This window comes from Odontesthes bonariensis, chromosome 2 (genome assembly GCF_027942865.1).
Source record: "Odontesthes bonariensis isolate fOdoBon6 chromosome 2, fOdoBon6.hap1, whole genome shotgun sequence".
In the NCBI taxonomy this organism is placed as follows: Eukaryota; Metazoa; Chordata; class Actinopteri; order Atheriniformes; family Atherinopsidae; genus Odontesthes; species Odontesthes bonariensis.
The window spans coordinates 32,289,937-32,314,274 of NC_134507.1; the positions used below are offsets into that span (position 1 = coordinate 32,289,937).

The 24,338-nt window shown below is 48.9% G+C and overlaps 43 non-coding genes across 43 annotated transcripts; all 43 read right to left on the reverse strand.

The window, feature by feature from the left end:
• Positions 1 to 15: 15 nt before the first annotated feature.
• On the reverse strand, positions 16 to 134 carry LOC142401029 (5S ribosomal RNA). The gene has a single exon (XR_012773053.1). It is a non-coding gene; the product is annotated as a 5S ribosomal RNA (ribosomal RNA).
• Positions 135 to 498: 364 nt separating this feature from the next.
• On the reverse strand, positions 499 to 689 carry LOC142367252 (U2 spliceosomal RNA). The gene has a single exon (XR_012767050.1). It is a non-coding gene; the product is annotated as a U2 spliceosomal RNA (small nuclear RNA).
• Positions 690 to 994: 305 nt separating this feature from the next.
• Positions 995 to 1,107, reverse strand: LOC142372399 (U5 spliceosomal RNA). Its single transcript, XR_012768236.1, has one exon. It is a non-coding gene; the product is annotated as a U5 spliceosomal RNA (small nuclear RNA).
• Positions 1,108 to 1,711: 604 nt separating this feature from the next.
• LOC142401558 (5S ribosomal RNA) lies at positions 1,712 to 1,830 on the reverse strand. Its single transcript, XR_012773157.1, has one exon. It is a non-coding gene; the product is annotated as a 5S ribosomal RNA (ribosomal RNA).
• Positions 1,831 to 2,194: 364 nt separating this feature from the next.
• On the reverse strand, positions 2,195 to 2,385 carry LOC142367259 (U2 spliceosomal RNA). Its single transcript, XR_012767051.1, has one exon. It is a non-coding gene; the product is annotated as a U2 spliceosomal RNA (small nuclear RNA).
• Positions 2,386 to 2,690: 305 nt separating this feature from the next.
• Positions 2,691 to 2,803, reverse strand: LOC142372413 (U5 spliceosomal RNA). Its single transcript, XR_012768239.1, has one exon. It is a non-coding gene; the product is annotated as a U5 spliceosomal RNA (small nuclear RNA).
• Positions 2,804 to 3,407: 604 nt separating this feature from the next.
• Positions 3,408 to 3,526, reverse strand: LOC142401572 (5S ribosomal RNA). The gene has a single exon (XR_012773159.1). It is a non-coding gene; the product is annotated as a 5S ribosomal RNA (ribosomal RNA).
• A 364-nt stretch (positions 3,527 to 3,890) lies between these two features.
• LOC142368617 (U2 spliceosomal RNA) lies at positions 3,891 to 4,081 on the reverse strand. The gene has a single exon (XR_012767390.1). It is a non-coding gene; the product is annotated as a U2 spliceosomal RNA (small nuclear RNA).
• A 305-nt stretch (positions 4,082 to 4,386) lies between these two features.
• LOC142372416 (U5 spliceosomal RNA) lies at positions 4,387 to 4,499 on the reverse strand. Its single transcript, XR_012768240.1, has one exon. It is a non-coding gene; the product is annotated as a U5 spliceosomal RNA (small nuclear RNA).
• A 614-nt stretch (positions 4,500 to 5,113) lies between these two features.
• LOC142401578 (5S ribosomal RNA) lies at positions 5,114 to 5,232 on the reverse strand. Its single transcript, XR_012773160.1, has one exon. It is a non-coding gene; the product is annotated as a 5S ribosomal RNA (ribosomal RNA).
• A 364-nt stretch (positions 5,233 to 5,596) lies between these two features.
• On the reverse strand, positions 5,597 to 5,787 carry LOC142367263 (U2 spliceosomal RNA). The gene has a single exon (XR_012767052.1). It is a non-coding gene; the product is annotated as a U2 spliceosomal RNA (small nuclear RNA).
• A 305-nt stretch (positions 5,788 to 6,092) lies between these two features.
• Positions 6,093 to 6,205, reverse strand: LOC142372420 (U5 spliceosomal RNA). The gene has a single exon (XR_012768241.1). It is a non-coding gene; the product is annotated as a U5 spliceosomal RNA (small nuclear RNA).
• Positions 6,206 to 6,809: 604 nt separating this feature from the next.
• LOC142401584 (5S ribosomal RNA) lies at positions 6,810 to 6,928 on the reverse strand. Its single transcript, XR_012773161.1, has one exon. It is a non-coding gene; the product is annotated as a 5S ribosomal RNA (ribosomal RNA).
• A 364-nt stretch (positions 6,929 to 7,292) lies between these two features.
• Positions 7,293 to 7,483, reverse strand: LOC142367269 (U2 spliceosomal RNA). The gene has a single exon (XR_012767054.1). It is a non-coding gene; the product is annotated as a U2 spliceosomal RNA (small nuclear RNA).
• Positions 7,484 to 7,788: 305 nt separating this feature from the next.
• Positions 7,789 to 7,901, reverse strand: LOC142372074 (U5 spliceosomal RNA). The gene has a single exon (XR_012768185.1). It is a non-coding gene; the product is annotated as a U5 spliceosomal RNA (small nuclear RNA).
• Positions 7,902 to 8,515: 614 nt separating this feature from the next.
• Positions 8,516 to 8,634, reverse strand: LOC142401590 (5S ribosomal RNA). Its single transcript, XR_012773163.1, has one exon. It is a non-coding gene; the product is annotated as a 5S ribosomal RNA (ribosomal RNA).
• A 364-nt stretch (positions 8,635 to 8,998) lies between these two features.
• Positions 8,999 to 9,189, reverse strand: LOC142368623 (U2 spliceosomal RNA). The gene has a single exon (XR_012767391.1). It is a non-coding gene; the product is annotated as a U2 spliceosomal RNA (small nuclear RNA).
• Positions 9,190 to 9,494: 305 nt separating this feature from the next.
• On the reverse strand, positions 9,495 to 9,607 carry LOC142372427 (U5 spliceosomal RNA). Its single transcript, XR_012768242.1, has one exon. It is a non-coding gene; the product is annotated as a U5 spliceosomal RNA (small nuclear RNA).
• Positions 9,608 to 10,221: 614 nt separating this feature from the next.
• On the reverse strand, positions 10,222 to 10,340 carry LOC142401040 (5S ribosomal RNA). Its single transcript, XR_012773054.1, has one exon. It is a non-coding gene; the product is annotated as a 5S ribosomal RNA (ribosomal RNA).
• A 364-nt stretch (positions 10,341 to 10,704) lies between these two features.
• LOC142367273 (U2 spliceosomal RNA) lies at positions 10,705 to 10,895 on the reverse strand. Its single transcript, XR_012767055.1, has one exon. It is a non-coding gene; the product is annotated as a U2 spliceosomal RNA (small nuclear RNA).
• A 305-nt stretch (positions 10,896 to 11,200) lies between these two features.
• On the reverse strand, positions 11,201 to 11,313 carry LOC142372433 (U5 spliceosomal RNA). The gene has a single exon (XR_012768243.1). It is a non-coding gene; the product is annotated as a U5 spliceosomal RNA (small nuclear RNA).
• A 614-nt stretch (positions 11,314 to 11,927) lies between these two features.
• On the reverse strand, positions 11,928 to 12,046 carry LOC142401597 (5S ribosomal RNA). Its single transcript, XR_012773164.1, has one exon. It is a non-coding gene; the product is annotated as a 5S ribosomal RNA (ribosomal RNA).
• A 364-nt stretch (positions 12,047 to 12,410) lies between these two features.
• LOC142367282 (U2 spliceosomal RNA) lies at positions 12,411 to 12,601 on the reverse strand. The gene has a single exon (XR_012767065.1). It is a non-coding gene; the product is annotated as a U2 spliceosomal RNA (small nuclear RNA).
• Positions 12,602 to 12,906: 305 nt separating this feature from the next.
• LOC142372447 (U5 spliceosomal RNA) lies at positions 12,907 to 13,019 on the reverse strand. Its single transcript, XR_012768246.1, has one exon. It is a non-coding gene; the product is annotated as a U5 spliceosomal RNA (small nuclear RNA).
• Positions 13,020 to 13,633: 614 nt separating this feature from the next.
• Positions 13,634 to 13,752, reverse strand: LOC142401605 (5S ribosomal RNA). The gene has a single exon (XR_012773165.1). It is a non-coding gene; the product is annotated as a 5S ribosomal RNA (ribosomal RNA).
• A 364-nt stretch (positions 13,753 to 14,116) lies between these two features.
• Positions 14,117 to 14,307, reverse strand: LOC142367289 (U2 spliceosomal RNA). Its single transcript, XR_012767066.1, has one exon. It is a non-coding gene; the product is annotated as a U2 spliceosomal RNA (small nuclear RNA).
• A 305-nt stretch (positions 14,308 to 14,612) lies between these two features.
• On the reverse strand, positions 14,613 to 14,725 carry LOC142372452 (U5 spliceosomal RNA). Its single transcript, XR_012768247.1, has one exon. It is a non-coding gene; the product is annotated as a U5 spliceosomal RNA (small nuclear RNA).
• Positions 14,726 to 15,339: 614 nt separating this feature from the next.
• LOC142401049 (5S ribosomal RNA) lies at positions 15,340 to 15,458 on the reverse strand. Its single transcript, XR_012773056.1, has one exon. It is a non-coding gene; the product is annotated as a 5S ribosomal RNA (ribosomal RNA).
• A 364-nt stretch (positions 15,459 to 15,822) lies between these two features.
• Positions 15,823 to 16,013, reverse strand: LOC142367296 (U2 spliceosomal RNA). The gene has a single exon (XR_012767067.1). It is a non-coding gene; the product is annotated as a U2 spliceosomal RNA (small nuclear RNA).
• A 305-nt stretch (positions 16,014 to 16,318) lies between these two features.
• On the reverse strand, positions 16,319 to 16,431 carry LOC142372459 (U5 spliceosomal RNA). Its single transcript, XR_012768248.1, has one exon. It is a non-coding gene; the product is annotated as a U5 spliceosomal RNA (small nuclear RNA).
• Positions 16,432 to 17,045: 614 nt separating this feature from the next.
• On the reverse strand, positions 17,046 to 17,164 carry LOC142401612 (5S ribosomal RNA). Its single transcript, XR_012773167.1, has one exon. It is a non-coding gene; the product is annotated as a 5S ribosomal RNA (ribosomal RNA).
• Positions 17,165 to 17,528: 364 nt separating this feature from the next.
• On the reverse strand, positions 17,529 to 17,719 carry LOC142367303 (U2 spliceosomal RNA). The gene has a single exon (XR_012767068.1). It is a non-coding gene; the product is annotated as a U2 spliceosomal RNA (small nuclear RNA).
• Positions 17,720 to 18,024: 305 nt separating this feature from the next.
• Positions 18,025 to 18,137, reverse strand: LOC142372464 (U5 spliceosomal RNA). Its single transcript, XR_012768249.1, has one exon. It is a non-coding gene; the product is annotated as a U5 spliceosomal RNA (small nuclear RNA).
• A 614-nt stretch (positions 18,138 to 18,751) lies between these two features.
• On the reverse strand, positions 18,752 to 18,870 carry LOC142401617 (5S ribosomal RNA). The gene has a single exon (XR_012773168.1). It is a non-coding gene; the product is annotated as a 5S ribosomal RNA (ribosomal RNA).
• Positions 18,871 to 19,234: 364 nt separating this feature from the next.
• Positions 19,235 to 19,425, reverse strand: LOC142368450 (U2 spliceosomal RNA). Its single transcript, XR_012767353.1, has one exon. It is a non-coding gene; the product is annotated as a U2 spliceosomal RNA (small nuclear RNA).
• A 305-nt stretch (positions 19,426 to 19,730) lies between these two features.
• On the reverse strand, positions 19,731 to 19,843 carry LOC142372469 (U5 spliceosomal RNA). Its single transcript, XR_012768250.1, has one exon. It is a non-coding gene; the product is annotated as a U5 spliceosomal RNA (small nuclear RNA).
• Positions 19,844 to 20,462: 619 nt separating this feature from the next.
• LOC142401625 (5S ribosomal RNA) lies at positions 20,463 to 20,581 on the reverse strand. The gene has a single exon (XR_012773170.1). It is a non-coding gene; the product is annotated as a 5S ribosomal RNA (ribosomal RNA).
• A 364-nt stretch (positions 20,582 to 20,945) lies between these two features.
• On the reverse strand, positions 20,946 to 21,136 carry LOC142367309 (U2 spliceosomal RNA). The gene has a single exon (XR_012767069.1). It is a non-coding gene; the product is annotated as a U2 spliceosomal RNA (small nuclear RNA).
• Positions 21,137 to 21,441: 305 nt separating this feature from the next.
• Positions 21,442 to 21,554, reverse strand: LOC142372476 (U5 spliceosomal RNA). The gene has a single exon (XR_012768251.1). It is a non-coding gene; the product is annotated as a U5 spliceosomal RNA (small nuclear RNA).
• A 614-nt stretch (positions 21,555 to 22,168) lies between these two features.
• On the reverse strand, positions 22,169 to 22,287 carry LOC142401633 (5S ribosomal RNA). Its single transcript, XR_012773171.1, has one exon. It is a non-coding gene; the product is annotated as a 5S ribosomal RNA (ribosomal RNA).
• A 364-nt stretch (positions 22,288 to 22,651) lies between these two features.
• On the reverse strand, positions 22,652 to 22,842 carry LOC142368453 (U2 spliceosomal RNA). Its single transcript, XR_012767354.1, has one exon. It is a non-coding gene; the product is annotated as a U2 spliceosomal RNA (small nuclear RNA).
• A 305-nt stretch (positions 22,843 to 23,147) lies between these two features.
• On the reverse strand, positions 23,148 to 23,260 carry LOC142372482 (U5 spliceosomal RNA). The gene has a single exon (XR_012768252.1). It is a non-coding gene; the product is annotated as a U5 spliceosomal RNA (small nuclear RNA).
• A 614-nt stretch (positions 23,261 to 23,874) lies between these two features.
• Positions 23,875 to 23,993, reverse strand: LOC142401648 (5S ribosomal RNA). Its single transcript, XR_012773175.1, has one exon. It is a non-coding gene; the product is annotated as a 5S ribosomal RNA (ribosomal RNA).
• Positions 23,994 to 24,338: the final 345 nt, after the last annotated feature.

Here is a 24,338-nt window from a genome sequence, read left to right on the forward strand (position 1 = left end):
GAGAAGAGAGAAAAATGCTTACAGCACCTGGTATTCCCAAGCTGTCTCCCATCCAAGTACTAACCAGGCCCGACCCTGCTTGGCTTCCGAGTTCGGACGAGATCGGGCGTGTTCAGGGCGGTGTGGCCGTAAGCCACAGTCCCCGTGACAAATATGTGTTACATAGGTGCTGGAACCATACGTTGCCCCTATTTTACCAGAGAGTTGGCTTGAGAGGCTGATGTTGAGCCTGCACGTCGACTTCCCTGATGTGATTGTTCTCTGCAGCTGAAAATGGGACTCTCAGATAACTTAGTGTGTGTCTGTCAAGCTCCTCTGTTCTCTGTGTGTAGTTTGGTGTTCATGGTCATACAGAGAAACCAGGGAAGCTCAATCCCACGACGTGCTCATAAACTGCGTCTTTTCTAAAGATTATAGTTCCATTTTAGAAGTCAGAATACAATGGCTCCCTGAAACTACCACCATGTACCGCTGGTTTTGTTATTTCACAAGAGTTGGGAAGAGTGCACCGTTCCCGGCGGCACTGCAGTACCGGGTCGATGCGTGGAGTGAACGGAGCAAGCCCCTTTTTCAACCCCTGTGCCTAAAAATCCATTTAATATGTAGTCCTCATATAGAGGACGTATCAGATATTAAACTGATAAGAACAGATACTACACTTGATCTTAGCCAAAAGGCCGAGAAGCGATAACCCTCCACTGTTTCACGTCCGAGAGCCCTTCCTGGCACAATGCGCACTTGTGGCGGTGCTCTTTTTTTGCCTACAAAGCGTCACTTTGCACCTCCGCCCACCCGCTGCAGTGAGCACTCTTCAGCCGTTTCAGATGGTACAACTTTGCACTCCCGCCCGCTCCACTGAGCACCGTTCAAACAACAACAATTTAGCGCTCCAGGCTTTGAACATGGGCACGGTCTCAAGAAATAAGGTGACTCTACTCCGAGAAGTCACTTGGCACAGCAAGAAGATTTCCTTTGCACAGACAGAATGGGCTTCACCCGCAAAGGTAAAGCCTTCCAAAAATAGAAACAACTCATTAATGCTGCTCTCCACGGAAGTCTTTAGTAAAAGGCGAAAGACTTGTACGTTATGAAGAGAAACCAGAGTACGAGTATTTGACACTGCGGGAGCAGTGCATCAGGCTAGTTGGCATAGCCACCTTCCCCACGGTGAGCTTTGCTTGGTTGAGACGCTGGCTCCTCGGCCGACCAGGTAGGAACAATCGGGCCCTATTCAATGGCTGCTTTGTCTTTTACTCTGTGCAAAAGACTAGGGGTCTTGAGGCTTTGTTCTGACCGCTCATTGGGTGTAGAGGTTTTTTTCAAGCAATTCTCCCAGTCGGCCCAATCCCAGAGCCATCTCAAAGTGGAGTTCACTTTCACTCTCTTTTCGCAGACTAAAAGCCAGAGTTTTATCTCAGAAGCTAAGCAGAGTCGGGCCTGGTTAGTACTTGGATGGGGAGACCGCCTGGGAATACCAGGTGCTGTAAGCCTTTTGGCTTCTCCAGGCGCATGCAGTTTGACTGCGTCAAATGCAAAGGCAGTCCCTGTTTGACTTTTTGGAACTGCTCCTTTGTCAGGACAAAGTTAAATGTATGAGGATCAAAGGCAACCATGACCTGGGACACCTTAGCAGATCCAGGATCAGCAAGATGGATCACAGGGTGATCAACAGATGTTTCAACAAAAGACATGCAGAGAGAAGAGAGAAAAATGCTTACAGCACCTGGTATTCCCAAGCGGTCTCCCATCCAAGTACTAACCAGGCCCGACCCTGCTTGGCTTCCGAGTTCGGACGAGATCGGGCGTGTTCAGGGCGGTGTGGCCGTAAGCCACAGTCCCCGTGACAAATATGTGTTACATAGGTGCTGGAACCATACGTTGCCCCTATTTTACCAGAGAGTTGGCTTGAGAGGCTGATGTTGAGCCTGCACGTCGACTTCCCTGATGTGATTGTTCTCTGCAGCTGAAAATGGGACTCTCAGATAACTTAGTGTGTGTCTGTCAAGCTCCTCTGTTCTCTGTGTGTAGTTTGGTGTTCATGGTCATACAGAGAAACCAGGGAAGCTCAATCCCACGACGTGCTCATAAACTGCGTCTTTTCTAAAGATTATAGTTCCATTTTAGAAGTCAGAATACAATGGCTCCCTGAAACTACCACCATGTACCGCTGGTTTTGTTATTTCACAAGAGTTGGGAAGAGTGCACCGTTCCCGGCGGCACTGCAGTACCGGGTCGATGCGTGGAGTGAACGGAGCAAGCCCCTTTTTCAACCCCTGTGCCTAAAAATCCATTTAATATGTAGTCCTCATATAGAGGACGTATCAGATATTAAACTGATAAGAACAGATACTACACTTGATCTTAGCCAAAAGGCCGAGAAGCGATAACCCTCCACTGTTTCACGTCCGAGAGCCCTTCCTGGCACAATGCGCACTTGTGGCGGTGCTCTTTTTTTGCCTACAAAGCGTCACTTTGCACCTCCGCCCACCCGCTGCAGTGAGCACTCTTCAGCCGTTTCAGATGGTACAACTTTGCACTCCCGCCCGCTCCACTGAGCACCGTTCAAACAACAACAATTTAGCGCTCCAGGCTTTGAACATGGGCACGGTCTCAAGAAATAAGGTGACTCTACTCCGAGAAGTCACTTGGCACAGCAAGAAGATTTCCTTTGCACAGACAGAATGGGCTTCACCCGCAAAGGTAAAGCCTTCCAAAAATAGAAACAACTCATTAATGCTGCTCTCCACGGAAGTCTTTAGTAAAAGGCGAAAGACTTGTACGTTATGAAGAGAAACCAGAGTACGAGTATTTGACACTGCGGGAGCAGTGCATCAGGCTAGTTGGCATAGCCACCTTCCCCACGGTGAGCTTTGCTTGGTTGAGACGCTGGCTCCTCGGCCGACCAGGTAGGAACAATCGGGCCCTATTCAATGGCTGCTTTGTCTTTTACTCTGTGCAAAAGACTAGGGGTCTTGAGGCTTTGTTCTGACCGCTCATTGGGTGTAGAGGTTTTTTTCAAGCAATTCTCCCAGTCGGCCCAATCCCAGAGCCATCTCAAAGTGGAGTTCACTTTCACTCTCTTTTCGCAGACTAAAAGCCAGAGTTTTATCTCAGAAGCTAAGCAGAGTCGGGCCTGGTTAGTACTTGGATGGGGAGACCGCCTGGGAATACCAGGTGCTGTAAGCCTTTTGGCTTCTCCAGGCGCATGCAGTTTGACTGCGTCAAATGCAAAGGCAGTCCCTGTTTGACTTTTTGGAACTGCTCCTTTGTCAGGACAAAGTTAAATGTATGAGGATCAAAGGCAACCATGACCTGGGACACCTTAGCAGATCCAGGATCAGCAAGATGGATCACAGGGTGATCAACAGATGTTTCAACAAAAGACATGCAGAGAGAAGAGAGAAAAATGCTTACAGCACCTGGTATTCCCAAGCGGTCTCCCATCCAAGTACTAACCAGGCCCGACCCTGCTTGGCTTCCGAGTTCGGACGAGATCGGGCGTGTTCAGGGCGGTGTGGCCGTAAGCCACAGTCCCCGTGACAAATATGTGTTACATAGGTGCTGGAACCATACGTTGCCCCTATTTTACCAGAGAGTTGGCTTGAGAGGCTGATGTTGAGCCTGCACGTCGACTTCCCTGATGTGATTGTTCTCTGCAGCTGAAAATGGGACTCTCAGATAACTTAGTGTGTGTCTGTCAAGCTCCTCTGTTCTCTGTGTGTAGTTTGGTGTTCATGGTCATACAGAGAAACCAGGGAAGCTCAATCCCACGACGTGCTCATAAACTGCGTCTTTTCTAAAGATTATAGTTCCATTTTAGAAGTCAGAATACAATGGCTCCCTGAAACTACCACCATGTACCGCTGGTTTTGTTATTTCACAAGAGTTGGGAAGAGTGCACCGTTCCCGGCGGCACTGCAGTACCGGGTCGATGCGTGGAGTGAGCGGAGCAAGCCCCTTTTTCAACCCCTGTGCCTAAAAATCCATTTAATATGTAGTCCTCATATAGAGGACGTATCAGATATTAAACTGATAAGAACAGATACTACACTTGATCTTAGCCAAAAGGCCGAGAAGCGATAACCCTCCACTGTTTCACGTCCGAGAGCCCTTCCTGGCACAATGCGCACTTGTGGCGGTGCTCTTTTTTTGCCTACAAAGCGTCACTTTGCACCTCCGCCCACCCGCTGCAGTGAGCACTCTTCAGCCGTTTCAGATGGTACAACTTTGCACTCCCGCCCGCTCCACTGAGCACCGTTCAAACAACAACAATTTAGCGCTCCAGGCTTTGAACATGGGCACGGTCTCAAGAAATAAGGTGACTCTACTCCAAGAAGTCACTTGGCACAGCAAGAAGATTTCCTTTGCACAGACAGAATGGGCTTCACCCGCAAAGGTAAAGCCTTCCAAAAATAGAAACAACTCATTAATGCTGCTCTCCACGGAAGTCTTTAGTAAAAGGCGAAAGACTTGTACGTTATGAAGAGAAACCAGAGTACGAGTATTTGACACTGCGGGAGCAGTGCATCAGGCTAGTTGGCATAGCCACCTTCCCCACGGTGAGCTTTGCTTGGTTGAGACGCTGGCTCCTCGGCCGACCAGGTAGGAACAATCGGGCCCTATTCAATGGCTGCTTTGTCTTTTACTCTGTGCAAAAGACTAGGGGTCTTGAGGCTTTGTTCTGACCGCTCATTGGGTGTAGAGGTTTTTTTCAAGCAATTCTCCCAGTCGGCCCAATCCCAGAGCCATCTCAAAGTGGAGTTCACTTTCACTCTCTTTTCGCAGACTAAAAGCCAGAGTTTTATCTCAGAAGCTAAGCAGAGTCGGGCCTGGTTAGTACTTGGATGGGGAGACCGCCTGGGAATACCAGGTGCTGTAAGCCTTTTGGCTTCTCCAGGCGCATGCAGTTTGACTGCGTCAAATGCAAAGGCAGTCCCTGTTTGACTTTTTGGAACTGCTCCTTTGTCAGGACAAAGTTAAATGTATGAGGATCAAAGGCAACCATGACCTGGGACACCTTAGCAGATCCAGGATCAGCAAGATGGATCACAGGGTGATCAACAGATGTTTCAACAAAAGACATGCAGAGAGAAGAGAAGAGAAGAGAGAAAAATGCTTACAGCACCTGGTATTCCCAAGCGGTCTCCCATCCAAGTACTAACCAGGCCCGACCCTGCTTGGCTTCCGAGTTCGGACGAGATCGGGCGTGTTCAGGGCGGTGTGGCCGTAAGCCACAGTCCCCGTGACAAATATGTGTTACATAGGTGCTGGAACCATACGTTGCCCCTATTTTACCAGAGAGTTGGCTTGAGAGGCTGATGTTGAGCCTGCACGTCGACTTCCCTGATGTGATTGTTCTCTGCAGCTGAAAATGGGACTCTCAGATAACTTAGTGTGTGTCTGTCAAGCTCCTCTGTTCTCTGTGTGTAGTTTGGTGTTCATGGTCATACAGAGAAACCAGGGAAGCTCAATCCCACGACGTGCTCATAAACTGCGTCTTTTCTAAAGATTATAGTTCCATTTTAGAAGTCAGAATACAATGGCTCCCTGAAACTACCACCATGTACCGCTGGTTTTGTTATTTCACAAGAGTTGGGAAGAGTGCACCGTTCCCGGCGGCACTGCAGTACCGGGTCGATGCGTGGAGTGAACGGAGCAAGCCCCTTTTTCAACCCCTGTGCCTAAAAATCCATTTAATATGTAGTCCTCATATAGAGGACGTATCAGATATTAAACTGATAAGAACAGATACTACACTTGATCTTAGCCAAAAGGCCGAGAAGCGATAACCCTCCACTGTTTCACGTCCGAGAGCCCTTCCTGGCACAATGCGCACTTGTGGCGGTGCTCTTTTTTTGCCTACAAAGCGTCACTTTGCACCTCCGCCCACCCGCTGCAGTGAGCACTCTTCAGCCGTTTCAGATGGTACAACTTTGCACTCCCGCCCGCTCCACTGAGCACCGTTCAAACAACAACAATTTAGCGCTCCAGGCTTTGAACATGGGCACGGTCTCAAGAAATAAGGTGACTCTACTCCGAGAAGTCACTTGGCACAGCAAGAAGATTTCCTTTGCACAGACAGAATGGGCTTCACCCGCAAAGGTAAAGCCTTCCAAAAATAGAAACAACTCATTAATGCTGCTCTCCACGGAAGTCTTTAGTAAAAGGCGAAAGACTTGTACGTTATGAAGAGAAACCAGAGTACGAGTATTTGACACTGCGGGAGCAGTGCATCAGGCTAGTTGGCATAGCCACCTTCCCCACGGTGAGCTTTGCTTGGTTGAGACGCTGGCTCCTCGGCCGACCAGGTAGGAACAATCGGGCCCTATTCAATGGCTGCTTTGTCTTTTACTCTGTGCAAAAGACTAGGGGTCTTGAGGCTTTGTTCTGACCGCTCATTGGGTGTAGAGGTTTTTTTCAAGCAATTCTCCCAGTCGGCCCAATCCCAGAGCCATCTCAAAGTGGAGTTCACTTTCACTCTCTTTTCGCAGACTAAAAGCCAGAGTTTTATCTCAGAAGCTAAGCAGAGTCGGGCCTGGTTAGTACTTGGATGGGGAGACCGCCTGGGAATACCAGGTGCTGTAAGCCTTTTGGCTTCTCCAGGCGCATGCAGTTTGACTGCGTCAAATGCAAAGGCAGTCCCTGTTTGACTTTTTGGAACTGCTCCTTTGTCAGGACAAAGTTAAATGTATGAGGATCAAAGGCAACCATGACCTGGGACACCTTAGCAGATCCAGGATCAGCAAGATGGATCACAGGGTGATCAACAGATGTTTCAACAAAAGACATGCAGAGAGAAGAGAGAAAAATGCTTACAGCACCTGGTATTCCCAAGCGGTCTCCCATCCAAGTACTAACCAGGCCCGACCCTGCTTGGCTTCCGAGTTCGGACGAGATCGGGCGTGTTCAGGGCGGTGTGGCCGTAAGCCACAGTCCCCGTGACAAATATGTGTTACATAGGTGCTGGAACCATACGTTGCCCCTATTTTACCAGAGAGTTGGCTTGAGAGGCTGATGTTGAGCCTGCACGTCGACTTCCCTGATGTGATTGTTCTCTGCAGCTGAAAATGGGACTCTCAGATAACTTAGTGTGTGTCTGTCAAGCTCCTCTGTTCTCTGTGTGTAGTTTGGTGTTCATGGTCATACAGAGAAACCAGGGAAGCTCAATCCCACGACGTGCTCATAAACTGCGTCTTTTCTAAAGATTATAGTTCCATTTTAGAAGTCAGAATACAATGGCTCCCTGAAACTACCACCATGTACCGCTGGTTTTGTTATTTCACAAGAGTTGGGAAGAGTGCACCGTTCCCGGCGGCACTGCAGTACCGGGTCGATGCGTGGAGTGAACGGAGCAAGCCCCTTTTTCAACCCCTGTGCCTAAAAATCCATTTAATATGTAGTCCTCATATAGAGGACGTATCAGATATTAAACTGATAAGAACAGATACTACACTTGATCTTAGCCAAAAGGCCGAGAAGCGATAACCCTCCACTGTTTCACGTCCGAGAGCCCTTCCTGGCACAATGCGCACTTGTGGCGGTGCTCTTTTTTTGCCTACAAAGCGTCACTTTGCACCTCCGCCCACCCGCTGCAGTGAGCACTCTTCAGCCGTTTCAGATGGTACAACTTTGCACTCCCGCCCGCTCCACTGAGCACCGTTCAAACAACAACAATTTAGCGCTCCAGGCTTTGAACATGGGCACGGTCTCAAGAAATAAGGTGACTCTACTCCGAGAAGTCACTTGGCACAGCAAGAAGATTTCCTTTGCACAGACAGAATGGGCTTCACCTGCAAAGGTAAAGCCTTCCAAAAATAGAAACAACTCATTAATGCTGCTCTCCACGGAAGTCTTTAGTAAAAGGCGAAAGACTTGTACGTTATGAAGAGAAACCAGAGTACGAGTATTTGACACTGCGGGAGCAGTGCATCAGGCTAGTTGGCATAGCCACCTTCCCCACGGTGAGCTTTGCTTGGTTGAGACGCTGGCTCCTCGGCCGACCAGGTAGGAACAATCGGGCCCTATTCAATGGCTGCTTTGTCTTTTACTCTGTGCAAAAGACTAGGGGTCTTGAGGCTTTGTTCTGACCGCTCATTGGGTGTAGAGGTTTTTTTCAAGCAATTCTCCCAGTCGGCCCAATCCCAGAGCCATCTCAAAGTGGAGTTCACTTTCACTCTCTTTTCGCAGACTAAAAGCCAGAGTTTTATCTCAGAAGCTAAGCAGAGTCGGGCCTGGTTAGTACTTGGATGGGGAGACCGCCTGGGAATACCAGGTGCTGTAAGCCTTTTGGCTTCTCCAGGCGCATGCAGTTTGACTGCGTCAAATGCAAAGGCAGTCCCTGTTTGACTTTTTGGAACTGCTCCTTTGTCAGGACAAAGTTAAATGTATGAGGATCAAAGGCAACCATGACCTGGGACACCTTAGCAGATCCAGGATCAGCAAGATGGATCACAGGGTGATCAACAGATGTTTCAACAAAAGACATGCAGAGAGAAGAGAAGAGAAGAGAGAAAAATGCTTACAGCACCTGGTATTCCCAAGCGGTCTCCCATCCAAGTACTAACCAGGCCCGACCCTGCTTGGCTTCCGAGTTCGGACGAGATCGGGCGTGTTCAGGGCGGTGTGGCCGTAAGCCACAGTCCCCGTGACAAATATGTGTTACATAGGTGCTGGAACCATACGTTGCCCCTATTTTACCAGAGAGTTGGCTTGAGAGGCTGATGTTGAGCCTGCACGTCGACTTCCCTGATGTGATTGTTCTCTGCAGCTGAAAATGGGACTCTCAGATAACTTAGTGTGTGTCTGTCAAGCTCCTCTGTTCTCTGTGTGTAGTTTGGTGTTCATGGTCATACAGAGAAACCAGGGAAGCTCAATCCCACGACGTGCTCATAAACTGCGTCTTTTCTAAAGATTATAGTTCCATTTTAGAAGTCAGAATACAATGGCTCCCTGAAACTGCCACCATGTACCGCTGGTTTTGTTATTTCACAAGAGTTGGGAAGAGTGCACCGTTCCCGGCGGCACTGCAGTACCGGGTCGATGCGTGGAGTGAGCGGAGCAAGCCCCTTTTTCAACCCCTGTGCCTAAAAATCCATTTAATATGTAGTCCTCATATAGAGGACGTATCAGATATTAAACTGATAAGAACAGATACTACACTTGATCTTAGCCAAAAGGCCGAGAAGCGATAACCCTCCACTGTTTCACGTCCGAGAGCCCTTCCTGGCACAATGCGCACTTGTGGCGGTGCTCTTTTTTTGCCTACAAAGCGTCACTTTGCACCTCCGCCCACCCGCTGCAGTGAGCACTCTTCAGCCGTTTCAGATGGTACAACTTTGCACTCCCGCCCGCTCCACTGAGCACCGTTCAAACAACAACAATTTAGCGCTCCAGGCTTTGAACATGGGCACGGTCTCAAGAAATAAGGTGACTCTACTCCGAGAAGTCACTTGGCACAGCAAGAAGATTTCCTTTGCACAGACAGAATGGGCTTCACCCGCAAAGGTAAAGCCTTCCAAAAATAGAAACAACTCATTAATGCTGCTCTCCACGGAAGTCTTTAGTAAAAGGCGAAAGACTTGTACGTTATGAAGAGAAACCAGAGTACGAGTATTTGACACTGCGGGAGCAGTGCATCAGGCTAGTTGGCATAGCCACCTTCCCCACGGTGAGCTTTGCTTGGTTGAGACGCTGGCTCCTCGGCCGACCAGGTAGGAACAATCGGGCCCTATTCAATGGCTGCTTTGTCTTTTACTCTGTGCAAAAGACTAGGGGTCTTGAGGCTTTGTTCTGACCGCTCATTGGGTGTAGAGGTTTTTTTCAAGCAATTCTCCCAGTCGGCCCAATCCCAGAGCCATCTCAAAGTGGAGTTCACTTTCACTCTCTTTTCGCAGACTAAAAGCCAGAGTTTTATCTCAGAAGCTAAGCAGAGTCGGGCCTGGTTAGTACTTGGATGGGGAGACCGCCTGGGAATACCAGGTGCTGTAAGCCTTTTGGCTTCTCCAGGCGCATGCAGTTTGACTGCGTCAAATGCAAAGGCAGTCCCTGTTTGACTTTTTGGAACTGCTCCTTTGTCAGGACAAAGTTAAATGTATGAGGATCAAAGGCAACCATGACCTGGGACACCTTAGCAGATCCAGGATCAGCAAGATGGATCACAGGGTGATCAACAGATGTTTCAACAAAAGACATGCAGAGAGAAGAGAAGAGAAGAGAGAAAAATGCTTACAGCACCTGGTATTCCCAAGCTGTCTCCCATCCAAGTACTAACCAGGCCCGACCCTGCTTGGCTTCCGAGTTCGGACGAGATCGGGCGTGTTCAGGGCGGTGTGGCCGTAAGCCACAGTCCCCGTGACAAATATGTGTTACATAGGTGCTGGAACCATACGTTGCCCCTATTTTACCAGAGAGTTGGCTTGAGAGGCTGATGTTGAGCCTGCACGTCGACTTCCCTGATGTGATTGTTCTCTGCAGCTGAAAATGGGACTCTCAGATAACTTAGTGTGTGTCTGTCAAGCTCCTCTGTTCTCTGTGTGTAGTTTGGTGTTCATGGTCATACAGAGAAACCAGGGAAGCTCAATCCCACGACGTGCTCATAAACTGCGTCTTTTCTAAAGATTATAGTTCCATTTTAGAAGTCAGAATACAATGGCTCCCTGAAACTACCACCATGTACCGCTGGTTTTGTTATTTCACAAGAGTTGGGAAGAGTGCACCGTTCCCGGCGGCACTGCAGTACCGGGTCGATGCGTGGAGTGAACGGAGCAAGCCCCTTTTTCAACCCCTGTGCCTAAAAATCCATTTAATATGTAGTCCTCATATAGAGGACGTATCAGATATTAAACTGATAAGAACAGATACTACACTTGATCTTAGCCAAAAGGCCGAGAAGCGATAACCCTCCACTGTTTCACGTCCGAGAGCCCTTCCTGGCACAATGCGCACTTGTGGCGGTGCTCTTTTTTTGCCTACAAAGCGTCACTTTGCACCTCCGCCCACCCGCTGCAGTGAGCACTCTTCAGCCGTTTCAGATGGTACAACTTTGCACTCCCGCCCGCTCCACTGAGCACCGTTCAAACAACAACAATTTAGCGCTCCAGGCTTTGAACATGGGCACGGTCTCAAGAAATAAGGTGACTCTACTCCGAGAAGTCACTTGGCACAGCAAGAAGATTTCCTTTGCACAGACAGAATGGGCTTCACCCGCAAAGGTAAAGCCTTCCAAAAATAGAAACAACTCATTAATGCTGCTCTCCACGGAAGTCTTTAGTAAAAGGCGAAAGACTTGTACGTTATGAAGAGAAACCAGAGTACGAGTATTTGACACTGCGGGAGCAGTGCATCAGGCTAGTTGGCATAGCCACCTTCCCCACGGTGAGCTTTGCTTGGTTGAGACGCTGGCTCCTCGGCCGACCAGGTAGGAACAATCGGGCCCTATTCAATGGCTGCTTTGTCTTTTACTCTGTGCAAAAGACTAGGGGTCTTGAGGCTTTGTTCTGACCGCTCATTGGGTGTAGAGGTTTTTTTCAAGCAATTCTCCCAGTCGGCCCAATCCCAGAGCCATCTCAAAGTGGAGTTCACTTTCACTCTCTTTTCGCAGACTAAAAGCCAGAGTTTTATCTCAGAAGCTAAGCAGAGTCGGGCCTGGTTAGTACTTGGATGGGGAGACCGCCTGGGAATACCAGGTGCTGTAAGCCTTTTGGCTTCTCCAGGCGCATGCAGTTTGACTGCGTCAAATGCAAAGGCAGTCCCTGTTTGACTTTTTGGAACTGCTCCTTTGTCAGGACAAAGTTAAATGTATGAGGATCAAAGGCAACCATGACCTGGGACACCTTAGCAGATCCAGGATCAGCAAGATGGATCACAGGGTGATCAACAGATGTTTCAACAAAAGACATGCAGAGAGAAGAGAAGAGAAGAGAGAAAAATGCTTACAGCACCTGGTATTCCCAAGCGGTCTCCCATCCAAGTACTAACCAGGCCCGACCCTGCTTGGCTTCCGAGTTCGGACGAGATCGGGCGTGTTCAGGGCGGTGTGGCCGTAAGCCACAGTCCCCGTGACAAATATGTGTTACATAGGTGCTGGAACCATACGTTGCCCCTATTTTACCAGAGAGTTGGCTTGAGAGGCTGATGTTGAGCCTGCACGTCGACTTCCCTGATGTGATTGTTCTCTGCAGCTGAAAATGGGACTCTCAGATAACTTAGTGTGTGTCTGTCAAGCTCCTCTGTTCTCTGTGTGTAGTTTGGTGTTCATGGTCATACAGAGAAACCAGGGAAGCTCAATCCCACGACGTGCTCATAAACTGCGTCTTTTCTAAAGATTATAGTTCCATTTTAGAAGTCAGAATACAATGGCTCCCTGAAACTACCACCATGTACCGCTGGTTTTGTTATTTCACAAGAGTTGGGAAGAGTGCACCGTTCCCGGCGGCACTGCAGTACCGGGTCGATGCGTGGAGTGAACGGAGCAAGCCCCTTTTTCAACCCCTGTGCCTAAAAATCCATTTAATATGTAGTCCTCATATAGAGGACGTATCAGATATTAAACTGATAAGAACAGATACTACACTTGATCTTAGCCAAAAGGCCGAGAAGCGATAACCCTCCACTGTTTCACGTCCGAGAGCCCTTCCTGGCACAATGCGCACTTGTGGCGGTGCTCTTTTTTTGCCTACAAAGCGTCACTTTGCACCTCCGCCCACCCGCTGCAGTGAGCACTCTTCAGCCGTTTCAGATGGTACAACTTTGCACTCCCGCCCGCTCCACTGAGCACCGTTCAAACAACAACAATTTAGCGCTCCAGGCTTTGAACATGGGCACGGTCTCAAGAAATAAGGTGACTCTACTCCGAGAAGTCACTTGGCACAGCAAGAAGATTTCCTTTGCACAGACAGAATGGGCTTCACCCGCAAAGGTAAAGCCTTCCAAAAATAGAAACAACTCATTAATGCTGCTCTCCACGGAAGTCTTTAGTAAAAGGCGAAAGACTTGTACGTTATGAAGAGAAACCAGAGTACGAGTATTTGACACTGCGGGAGCAGTGCATCAGGCTAGTTGGCATAGCCACCTTCCCCACGGTGAGCTTTGCTTGGTTGAGACGCTGGCTCCTCGGCCGACCAGGTAGGAACAATCGGGCCCTATTCAATGGCTGCTTTGTCTTTTACTCTGTGCAAAAGACTAGGGGTCTTGAGGCTTTGTTCTGACCGCTCATTGGGTGTAGAGGTTTTTTTCAAGCAATTCTCCCAGTCGGCCCAATCCCAGAGCCATCTCAAAGTGGAGTTCACTTTCACTCTCTTTTCGCAGACTAAAAGCCAGAGTTTTATCTCAGAAGCTAAGCAGAGTCGGGCCTGGTTAGTACTTGGATGGGGAGACCGCCTGGGAATACCAGGTGCTGTAAGCCTTTTGGCTTCTCCAGGCGCATGCAGTTTGACTGCGTCAAATGCAAAGGCAGTCCCTGTTTGACTTTTTGGAACTGCTCCTTTGTCAGGACAAAGTTAAATGTATGAGGATCAAAGGCAACCATGACCTGGGACACCTTAGCAGATCCAGGATCAGCAAGATGGATCACAGGGTGATCAACAGATGTTTCAACAAAAGACATGCAGAGAGAAGAGAAGAGAAGAGAGAAAAATGCTTACAGCACCTGGTATTCCCAAGCGGTCTCCCATCCAAGTACTAACCAGGCCCGACCCTGCTTGGCTTCCGAGTTCGGACGAGATCGGGCGTGTTCAGGGCGGTGTGGCCGTAAGCCACAGTCCCCGTGACAAATATGTGTTACATAGGTGCTGGAACCATACGTTGCCCCTATTTTACCAGAGAGTTGGCTTGAGAGGCTGATGTTGAGCCTGCACGTCGACTTCCCTGATGTGATTGTTCTCTGCAGCTGAAAATGGGACTCTCAGATAACTTAGTGTGTGTCTGTCAAGCTCCTCTGTTCTCTGTGTGTAGTTTGGTGTTCATGGTCATACAGAGAAACCAGGGAAGCTCAATCCCACGACGTGCTCATAAACTGCGTCTTTTCTAAAGATTATAGTTCCATTTTAGAAGTCAGAATACAATGGCTCCCTGAAACTACCACCATGTACCGCTGGTTTTGTTATTTCACAAGAGTTGGGAAGAGTGCACCGTTCCCGGCGGCACTGCAGTACCGGGTCGATGCGTGGAGTGAACGGAGCAAGCCCCTTTTTCAACCCCTGTGCCTAAAAATCCATTTAATATGTAGTCCTCATATAGAGGACGTATCAGATATTAAACTGATAAGAACAGATACTACACTTGATCTTAGCCAAAAGGCCGAGAAGCGATAACCCTCCACTGTTTCACGTCCGAGAGCCCTTCCTGGCACAATGCGCACTTGTGGCGGTGCTCTTTTTTTGCCTACAAAGCGTCACTTTGCACCTCCGCCCACCCGCTGCAGTGAGCACTCTTCAGCCGTTTCAGATGGTACAACTTTGCACTCCCGCCCGCTCCACTGAGCACCGTTCAAACAACAACAATTTAGCGCTCCAGGCTTTGAACATGGGCACGGTCTCAAGAAATAAGGTGACTCTACTCCGAGAAGTCACTTGGCACAGCAAGAAGATTTCCTTTGCACAGACAGAATGGGCTTCACCCGCAAAGGTAAAGCCTTCCAAAAATAGAAACAACTCATTAATGCTGCTCTCCACGGAAGTCTTTAGTAAAAGGCGAAAGACTTGTACGTTATGAAGAGAAACCAGAGTACGAGTATTTGACACTGCGGGAGCAGTGCATCAGGCTAGTTGGCATAGCCACCTTCCCCACGGTGAGCTTTGCTTGGTTGAGACGCTGGCTCCTCGGCCGACCAGGTAGGAACAATCGGGCCCTATTCAATGGCTGCTTTGTCTTTTACTCTGTGCAAAAGACTAGGGGTCTTGAGGCTTTGTTCTGACCGCTCATTGGGTGTAGAGGTTTTTTTCAAGCAATTCTCCCAGTCGGCCCAATCCCAGAGCCATCTCAAAGTGGAGTTCACTTTCACTCTCTTTTCGCAGACTAAAAGCCAGAGTTTTATCTCAGAAGCTAAGCAGAGTCGGGCCTGGTTAGTACTTGGATGGGGAGACCGCCTGGGAATACCAGGTGCTGTAAGCCTTTTGGCTTCTCCAGGCGCATGCAGTTTGACTGCGTCAAATGCAAAGGCAGTCCCTGTTTGACTTTTTGGAACTGCTCCTTTGTCAGGACAAAGTTAAATGTATGAGGATCAAAGGCAACCATGACCTGGGACACCTTAGCAGATCCAGGATCAGCAAGATGGATCACAGGGTGATCAACAGATGTTTCAACAAAAGACATGCAGAGAGAAGAGAAGAGAAGAGAGAAAAATGCTTACAGCACCTGGTATTCCCAAGCTGTCTCCCATCCAAGTACTAACCAGGCCCGACCCTGCTTGGCTTCCGAGTTCGGACGAGATCGGGCGTGTTCAGGGCGGTGTGGCCGTAAGCCACAGTCCCCGTGACAAATATGTGTTACATAGGTGCTGGAACCATACGTTGCCCCTATTTTACCAGAGAGTTGGCTTGAGAGGCTGATGTTGAGCCTGCACGTCGACTTCCCTGATGTGATTGTTCTCTGCAGCTGAAAATGGGACTCTCAGATAACTTAGTGTGTGTCTGTCAAGCTCCTCTGTTCTCTGTGTGTAGTTTGGTGTTCATGGTCATACAGAGAAACCAGGGAAGCTCAATCCCACGACGTGCTCATAAACTGCGTCTTTTCTAAAGATTATAGTTCCATTTTAGAAGTCAGAATACAATGGCTCCCTGAAACTACCACCATGTACCGCTGGTTTTGTTATTTCACAAGAGTTGGGAAGAGTGCACCGTTCCCGGCGGCACTGCAGTACCGGGTCGATGCGTGGAGTGAACGGAGCAAGCCCCTTTTTCAACCCCTGTGCCTAAAAATCCATTTAATATGTAGTCCTCATATAGAGGACGTATCAGATATTAAACTGATAAGAACAGATACTACACTTGATCTTAGCCAAAAGGCCGAGAAGCGATAACCCTCCACTGTTTCACGTCCGAGAGCCCTTCCTGGCACAATGCGCACTTGTGGCGGTGCTCTTTTTTTGCCTACAAAGCGTCACTTTGCACCTCCGCCCACCCGCTGCAGTGAGCACTCTTCAGCCGTTTCAGATGGTACAACTTTGCACTCCCGCCCGCTCCACTGAGCACCGTTCAAACAACAACAATTTAGCGCTCCAGGCTTTGAACATGGGCACGGTCTCAAGAAATAAGGTGACTCTACTCCGAGAAGTCACTTGGCACAGCAAGAAGATTTCCTTTGCACAGACAGAATGGGCTTCACCCGCAAAGGTAAAGCCTTCCAAAAATAGAAACAACTCATTAATGCTGCTCTCCACGGAAGTCTTTAGTAAAAGGCGAAAGACTTGTACGTTATGAAGAGAAACCAGAGTACGAGTATTTGACACTGCGGGAGCAGTGCATCAGGCTAGTTGGCATAGCCACCTTCCCCACGGTGAGCTTTGCTTGGTTGAGACGCTGGCTCCTCGGCCGACCAGGTAGGAACAATCGGGCCCTATTCAATGGCTGCTTTGTCTTTTACTCTGTGCAAAAGACTAGGGGTCTTGAGGCTTTGTTCTGACCGCTCATTGGGTGTAGAGGTTTTTTTCAAGCAATTCTCCCAGTCGGCCCAATCCCAGAGCCATCTCAAAGTGGAGTTCACTTTCACTCTCTTTTCGCAGACTAAAAGCCAGAGTTTTATCTCAGAAGCTAAGCAGAGTCGGGCCTGGTTAGTACTTGGATGGGGAGACCGCCTGGGAATACCAGGTGCTGTAAGCCTTTTGGCTTCTCCAGGCGCATGCAGTTTGACTGCGTCAAATGCAAAGGCAGTCCCTGTTTGACTTTTTGGAACTGCTCCTTTGTCAGGACAAAGTTAAATGTATGAGGATCAAAGGCAACCATGACCTGGGACACCTTAGCAGATCCAGGATCAGCAAGATGGATCACAGGGTGATCAACAGATGTTTCAACAAAAGACATGCAGAGAGAAGAGAAGAGAAGAGAGAAAAATGCTTACAGCACCTGGTATTCCCAAGCGGTCTCCCATCCAAGTACTAACCAGGCCCGACCCTGCTTGGCTTCCGAGTTCGGACGAGATCGGGCGTGTTCAGGGCGGTGTGGCCGTAAGCCACAGTCCCCGTGACAAATATGTGTTACATAGGTGCTGGAACCATACGTTGCCCCTATTTTACCAGAGAGTTGGCTTGAGAGGCTGATGTTGAGCCTGCACGTCGACTTCCCTGATGTGATTGTTCTCTGCAGCTGAAAATGGGACTCTCAGATAACTTAGTGTGTGTCTGTCAAGCTCCTCTGTTCTCTGTGTGTAGTTTGGTGTTCATGGTCATACAGAGAAACCAGGGAAGCTCAATCCCACGACGTGCTCATAAACTGCGTCTTTTCTAAAGATTATAGTTCCATTTTAGAAGTCAGAATACAATGGCTCCCTGAAACTACCACCATGTACCGCTGGTTTTGTTATTTCACAAGAGTTGGGAAGAGTGCACCGTTCCCGGCGGCACTGCAGTACCGGGTCGATGCGTGGAGTGAACGGAGCAAGCCCCTTTTTCAACCCCTGTGCCTAAAAATCCATTTAATATGTAGTCCTCATATAGAGGACGTATCAGATATTAAACTGATAAGAACAGATACTACACTTGATCTTAGCCAAAAGGCCGAGAAGCGATAACCCTCCACTGTTTCACGTCCGAGAGCCCTTCCTGGCACAATGCGCACTTGTGGCGGTGCTCTTTTTTTGCCTACAAAGCGTCACTTTGCACCTCCGCCCACCCGCTGCAGTGAGCACTCTTCAGCCGTTTCAGATGGTACAACTTTGCACTCCCGCCCGCTCCACTGAGCACCGTTCAAACAACAACAATTTAGCGCTCCAGGCTTTGAACATGGGCACGGTCTCAAGAAATAAGGTGACTCTACTCCGAGAAGTCACTTGGCACAGCAAGAAGATTTCCTTTGCACAGACAGAATGGGCTTCACCCGCAAAGGTAAAGCCTTCCAAAAATAGAAACAACTCATTAATGCTGCTCTCCACGGAAGTCTTTAGTAAAAGGCGAAAGACTTGTACGTTATGAAGAGAAACCAGAGTACGAGTATTTGACACTGCGGGAGCAGTGCATCAGGCTAGTTGGCATAGCCACCTTCCCCACGGTGAGCTTTGCTTGGTTGAGACGCTGGCTCCTCGGCCGACCAGGTAGGAACAATCGGGCCCTATTCAATGGCTGCTTTGTCTTTTACTCTGTGCAAAAGACTAGGGGTCTTGAGGCTTTGTTCTGACCGCTCATTGGGTGTAGAGGTTTTTTTCAAGCAATTCTCCCAGTCGGCCCAATCCCAGAGCCATCTCAAAGTGGAGTTCACTTTCACTCTCTTTTCGCAGACTAAAAGCCAGAGTTTTATCTCAGAAGCTAAGCAGAGTCGGGCCTGGTTAGTACTTGGATGGGGAGACCGCCTGGGAATACCAGGTGCTGTAAGCCTTTTGGCTTCTCCAGGCGCATGCAGTTTGACTGCGTCAAATGCAAAGGCAGTCCCTGTTTGACTTTTTGGAACTGCTCCTTTGTCAGGACAAAGTTAAATGTATGAGGATCAAAGGCAACCATGACCTGGGACACCTTAGCAGATCCAGGATCAGCAAGATGGATCACAGGGTGATCAACAGATGTTTCAACAAAAGACATGCAGAGAGAAGAGAAGACAAGAGAGAAAAATGCTTACAGCACCTGGTATTCCCAAGCGGTCTCCCATCCAAGTACTAACCAGGCCCGACCCTGCTTGGCTTCCGAGTTCGGACGAGATCGGGCGTGTTCAGGGCGGTGTGGCCGTAAGCCACAGTCCCCGTGACAAATATGTGTTACATAGGTGCTGGAACCATACGTTGCCCCTATTTTACCAGAGAGTTGGCTTGAGAGGCTGATGTTGAGCCTGCACGTCGACTTCCCTGATGTGATTGTTCTCTGCAGCTGAAAATGGGACTCTCAGATAACTTAGTGTGTGTCTGTCAAGCTCCTCTGTTCTCTGTGTGTAGTTTGGTGTTCATGGTCATACAGAGAAACCAGGGAAGCTCAATCCCACGACGTGCTCATAAACTGCGTCTTTTCTAAAGATTATAGTTCCATTTTAGAAGTCAGAATACAATGGCTCCCTGAAACTACCACCATGTACCGCTGGTTTTGTTATTTCACAAGAGTTGGGAAGAGTGCACCGTTCCCGGCGGCACTGCAGTACCGGGTCGATGCGTGGAGTGAACGGAGCAAGCCCCTTTTTCAACCCCTGTGCCTAAAAATCCATTTAATACGTAGTCCTCATATAGAGGACGTATCAGATATTAAACTGATAAGAACAGATACTACACTTGATCTTAGCCAAAAGGCCGAGAAGCGATAACCCTCCACTGTTTCACGTCCGAGAGCCCTTCCTGGCACAATGCGCACTTGTGGCGGTGCTCTTTTTTTGCCTACAAAGCGTCACTTTGCAACTCCGCCCACCCGCTGCAGTGAGCACTCTTCAGCCATTTCAGATGGTACAACTTTGCACTCCCGCCCGCTCCACTGAGCACCGTTCAAACAACAACAATTTAGCGCTCCAGGCTTTGAACATGGGCACGGTCTCAAGAAATAAGGTGACTCTACTCCGAGAAGTCACTTGGCACAGCAAGAAGATTTCCTTTGCACAGACAGAATGGGCTTCACCCGCAAAGGTAAAGCCTTCCAAAAATAGAAACAACTCATTAATGCTGCTCTCCACGGAAGTCTTTAGTAAAAGGCGAAAGACTTGTACGTTATGAAGAGAAACCAGAGTACGAGTATTTGACACTGCGGGAGCAGTGCATCAGGCTAGTTGGCATAGCCACCTTCCCCACGGTGAGCTTTGCTTGGTTGAGACGCTGGCTCCTCGGCCGACCAGGTAGGAACAATCGGGCCCTATTCAATGGCTGCTTTGTCTTTTACTCTGTGCAAAAGACTAGGGGTCTTGAGGCTTTGTTCTGACCGCTCATTGGGTGTAGAGGTTTTTTTCAAGCAATTCTCCCAGTCGGCCCAATCCCAGAGCCATCTCAAAGTGGAGTTCACTTTCACTCTCTTTTCGCAGACTAAAAGCCAGAGTTTTATCTCAGAAGCTAAGCAGAGTCGGGCCTGGTTAGTACTTGGATGGGGAGACCGCCTGGGAATACCAGGTGCTGTAAGCCTTTTGGCTTCTCCAGGCGCATGCAGTTTGACTGCGTCAAATGCAAAGGCAGTCCCTGTTTGACTTTTTGGAACTGCTCCTTTGTCAGGACAAAGTTAAATGTATGAGGATCAAAGGCAACCATGACCTGGGACACCTTAGCAGATCCAGGATCAGCAAGATGGATCACAGGGTGATCAACAGATGTTTCAACAAAAGACATGCAGAGAGAAGAGAAGAGAAGAGAAGAGAGAAAAATGCTTACAGCACCTGGTATTCCCAAGCGGTCTCCCATCCAAGTACTAACCAGGCCCGACCCTGCTTGGCTTCCGAGTTCGGACGAGATCGGGCGTGTTCAGGGCGGTGTGGCCGTAAGCCACAGTCCCCGTGACAAATATGTGTTACATAGGTGCTGGAACCATACGTTGCCCCTATTTTACCAGAGAGTTGGCTTGAGAGGCTGATGTTGAGCCTGCACGTCGACTTCCCTGATGTGATTGTTCTCTGCAGCTGAAAATGGGACTCTCAGATAAATTAGTGTGTGTCTGTCAAGCTCCTCTGTTCTCTGTGTGTAGTTTGGTGTTCATGGTCATACAGAGAAACCAGGGAAGCTCAATCCCACGACGTGCTCATAAACTGCGTCTTTTCTAAAGATTATAGTTCCATTTTAGAAGTCAGAATACAATGGCTCCCTGAAACTACCACCATGTACCGCTGGTTTTGTTATTTCACAAGAGGTGGGAAGAGTGCACCGTTCCCGGCGGCACTGCAGTACCGGGTCGATGCGTGGAGTGAACGGAGCAAGCCCCTTTTTCAACCCCTGTGCCTAAAAATCCATTTAATATGTAGTCCTCATATAGAGGACGTATCAGATATTAAACTGATAAGAACAGATACTACACTTGATCTTAGCCAAAAGGCCGAGAAGCGATAACCCTCCACTGTTTCACGTCCGAGAGCCCTTCCTGGCACAATGCGCACTTGTGGCGGTGCTCTTTTTTTGCCTACAAAGCGTCACTTTGCACCTCCGCCCACCCGCTGCAGTGAGCACTCTTCAGCCATTTCAGATGGTACAACTTTGCACTCCCGCCCGCTCCACTGAGCACCGTTCAAACAACAACAATTTAGCGCCCCAGGCTTTGAACATGGGCACGGTCTCAAGAAATAAGGTGACTCTACTCCGAGAAGTCACTTGGCACAGCAAGAAGATTTCCTTTGCACAGACAGAATGGGCTTCACCCGCAAAGGTAAAGCCTTCCAAAAATAGAAACAACTCATTAATGCTGCTCTCCACGGAAGTCTTTAGTAAAAGGCGAAAGACTTGTACGTTATGAAGAGAAACCAGAGTACGAGTATTTGACACTGCGGGAGCAGTGCATCAGGCTAGTTGGCATAGCCACCTTCCCCACGGTGAGCTTTGCTTGGTTGAGACGCTGGCTCCTCGGCCGACCAGGTAGGAACAATCGGGCCCTATTCAATGGCTGCTTTGTCTTTTACTCTGTGCAAAAGACTAGGGGTCTTGAGGCTTTGTTCTGACCGCTCATTGGGTGTAGAGGTTTTTTTCAAGCAATTCTCCCAGTCGGCCCAATCCCAGAGCCATCTCAAAGTGGAGTTCACTTTCACTCTCTTTTCGCAGACTAAAAGCCAGAGTTTTATCTCAGAAGCTAAGCAGAATCGGGCCTGGTTAGTACTTGGATGGGGAGACCGCCTGGGAATACCAGGTGCTGTAAGCCTTTTGGCTTCTCCAGGCGCATGCAGTTTGACTGCGTCAAATGCAAAGGCAGTCCCTGTTTGACTTTTTGGAACTGCTCCTTTGTCAGGACAAAGTTAAATGTATGAGGATCAAAGGCAACCATGACCTGGGACACCTTAGCAGATCCAGGATCAGCAAGATGGATCACAGGGTGATCAACAGATGTTTCAACAAAAGACATGCAGAGAGAAGAGAAGACAAGAGAGAAAAATGCTTACAGCACCTGGTATTCCCAAGCGGTCTCCCATCCAAGTACTAACCAGGCCCGACCCTGCTTGGCTTCCGAGTTCGGACGAGATCGGGCGTGTTCAGGGCGGTGTGGCCGTAAGCCACAGTCCCCGTGACAAATATGTGTTACATAGGTGCTGGAACCATACGTTGCCCCTATTTTACCAGAGAGTTGGCTTGAGAGGCTGATGTTGAGCCTGCACGTCGACTTCCCTGATGTGATTGTTCTCTGCAGCTGAAAATGGGACTCTCAGATAACTTAGTGTGTGTCTGTCAAGCTCCTCTGTTCTCTGTGTGTAGTTTGGTGTTCATGGTCATACAGAGAAACCAGGGAAGCTCAATCCCACGACGTGCTCATAAACTGCGTCTTTTCTAAAGATTATAGTTCCATTTTAGAAGTCAGAATACAATGGCTCCCTGAAACTACCACCATGTACCGCTGGTTTTGTTATTTCACAAGAGTTGGGAAGAGTGCACCGTTCCCGGCGGCACTGCAGTACCGGGTCGATGCGTGGAGTGAACGGAGCAAGCCCCTTTTTCAACCCCTGTGCCTAAAAATCCATTTAATACGTAGTCCTCATATAGAGGACGTATCAGATATTAAACTGATAAGAACAGATACTACACTTGATCTTAGCCAAAAGGCCGAGAAGCGATAACCCTCCACTGTTTCACGTCCGAGAGCCCTTCCTGGCACAATGCGCACTTGTGGCGGTGCTCTTTTTTTGCCTACAAAGCGTCACTTTGCAACTCCGCCCACCCGCTGCAGTGAGCACTCTTCAGCCATTTCAGATGGTACAACTTTGCACTCCCGCCCGCTCCACTGAGCACCGTTCAAACAACAACAATTTAGCGCTCCAGGCTTTGAACATGGGCACGGTCTCAAGAAATAAGGTGACTCTACTCCGAGAAGTCACTTGGCACAGCAAGAAGATTTCCTTTGCACAGACAGAATGGGCTTCACCCGCAAAGGTAAAGCCTTCCAAAAATAGAAACAACTCATTAATGCTGCTCTCCACGGAAGTCTTTAGTAAAAGGCGAAAGACTTGTACGTTATGAAGAGAAACCAGAGTACGAGTATTTGACACTGCGGGAGCAGTGCATCAGGCTAGTTGGCATAGCCACCTTCCCCACGGTGAGCTTTGCTTGGTTGAGACGCTGGCTCCTCGGCCGACCAGGTAGGAACAATCGGGCCCTATTCAATGGCTGCTTTGTCTTTTACTCTGTGCAAAAGACTAGGGGTCTTGAGGCTTTGTTCTGACCGCTCATTGGGTGTAGAGGTTTTTTTCAAGCAATTCTCCCAGTCGGCCCAATCCCAGAGCCATCTCAAAGTGGAGTTCACTTTCACTCTCTTTTCGCAGACTAAAAGCCAGAGTTTTATCTCAGAAGCTAAGCAGAATCGGGCCTGGTTAGTACTTGGATGGGGAGACCGCCTGGGAATACCAGGTGCTGTAAGCCTTTTGGCTTCTCCAGGCGCATGCAGTTTGACTGCGTCAAATGCAAAGGCAGTCCCTGTTTGACTTTTTGGAACTGCTCCTTTGTCAGGACAAAGTTAAATGTATGAGGATCAAAGGCAACCATGACCTGGGACACCTTAGCAGATCCAGGATCAGCAAGATGGATCACAGGGTGATCAACAGATGTTTCAACAAAAGACATGCAGAGAGAAGAGAAGACAAGAGAGAAAAATGCTTACAGCACCTGGTATTCCCAAGCGGTCTCCCATCCAAGTACTAACCAGGCCCGACCCTGCTTGGCTTCCGAGTTCGGACGAGATCGGGCGTGTTCAGGGCGGTGTGGCCGTAAGCCACAGTCCCCGTGACAAATATGTGTTACATAGGTGCTGGAACCATACGTTGCCCCTATTTTACCAGAGAGTTGGCTTGAGAGGCTGATGTTGAGCCTGCACGTCGACTTCCCTGATGTGATTGTTCTCTGCAGCTGAAAATGGGACTCTCAGATAACTTAGTGTGTGTCTGTCAAGCTCCTCTGTTCTCTGTGTGTAGTTTGGTGTTCATGGTCATACAGAGAAACCAGGGAAGCTCAATCCCACGACGTGCTCATAAACTGCGTCTTTTCTAAAGATTATAGTTCCATTTTAGAAGTCAGAATACAATGGCTCCCTGAAACTACCACCATGTACCGCTGGTTTT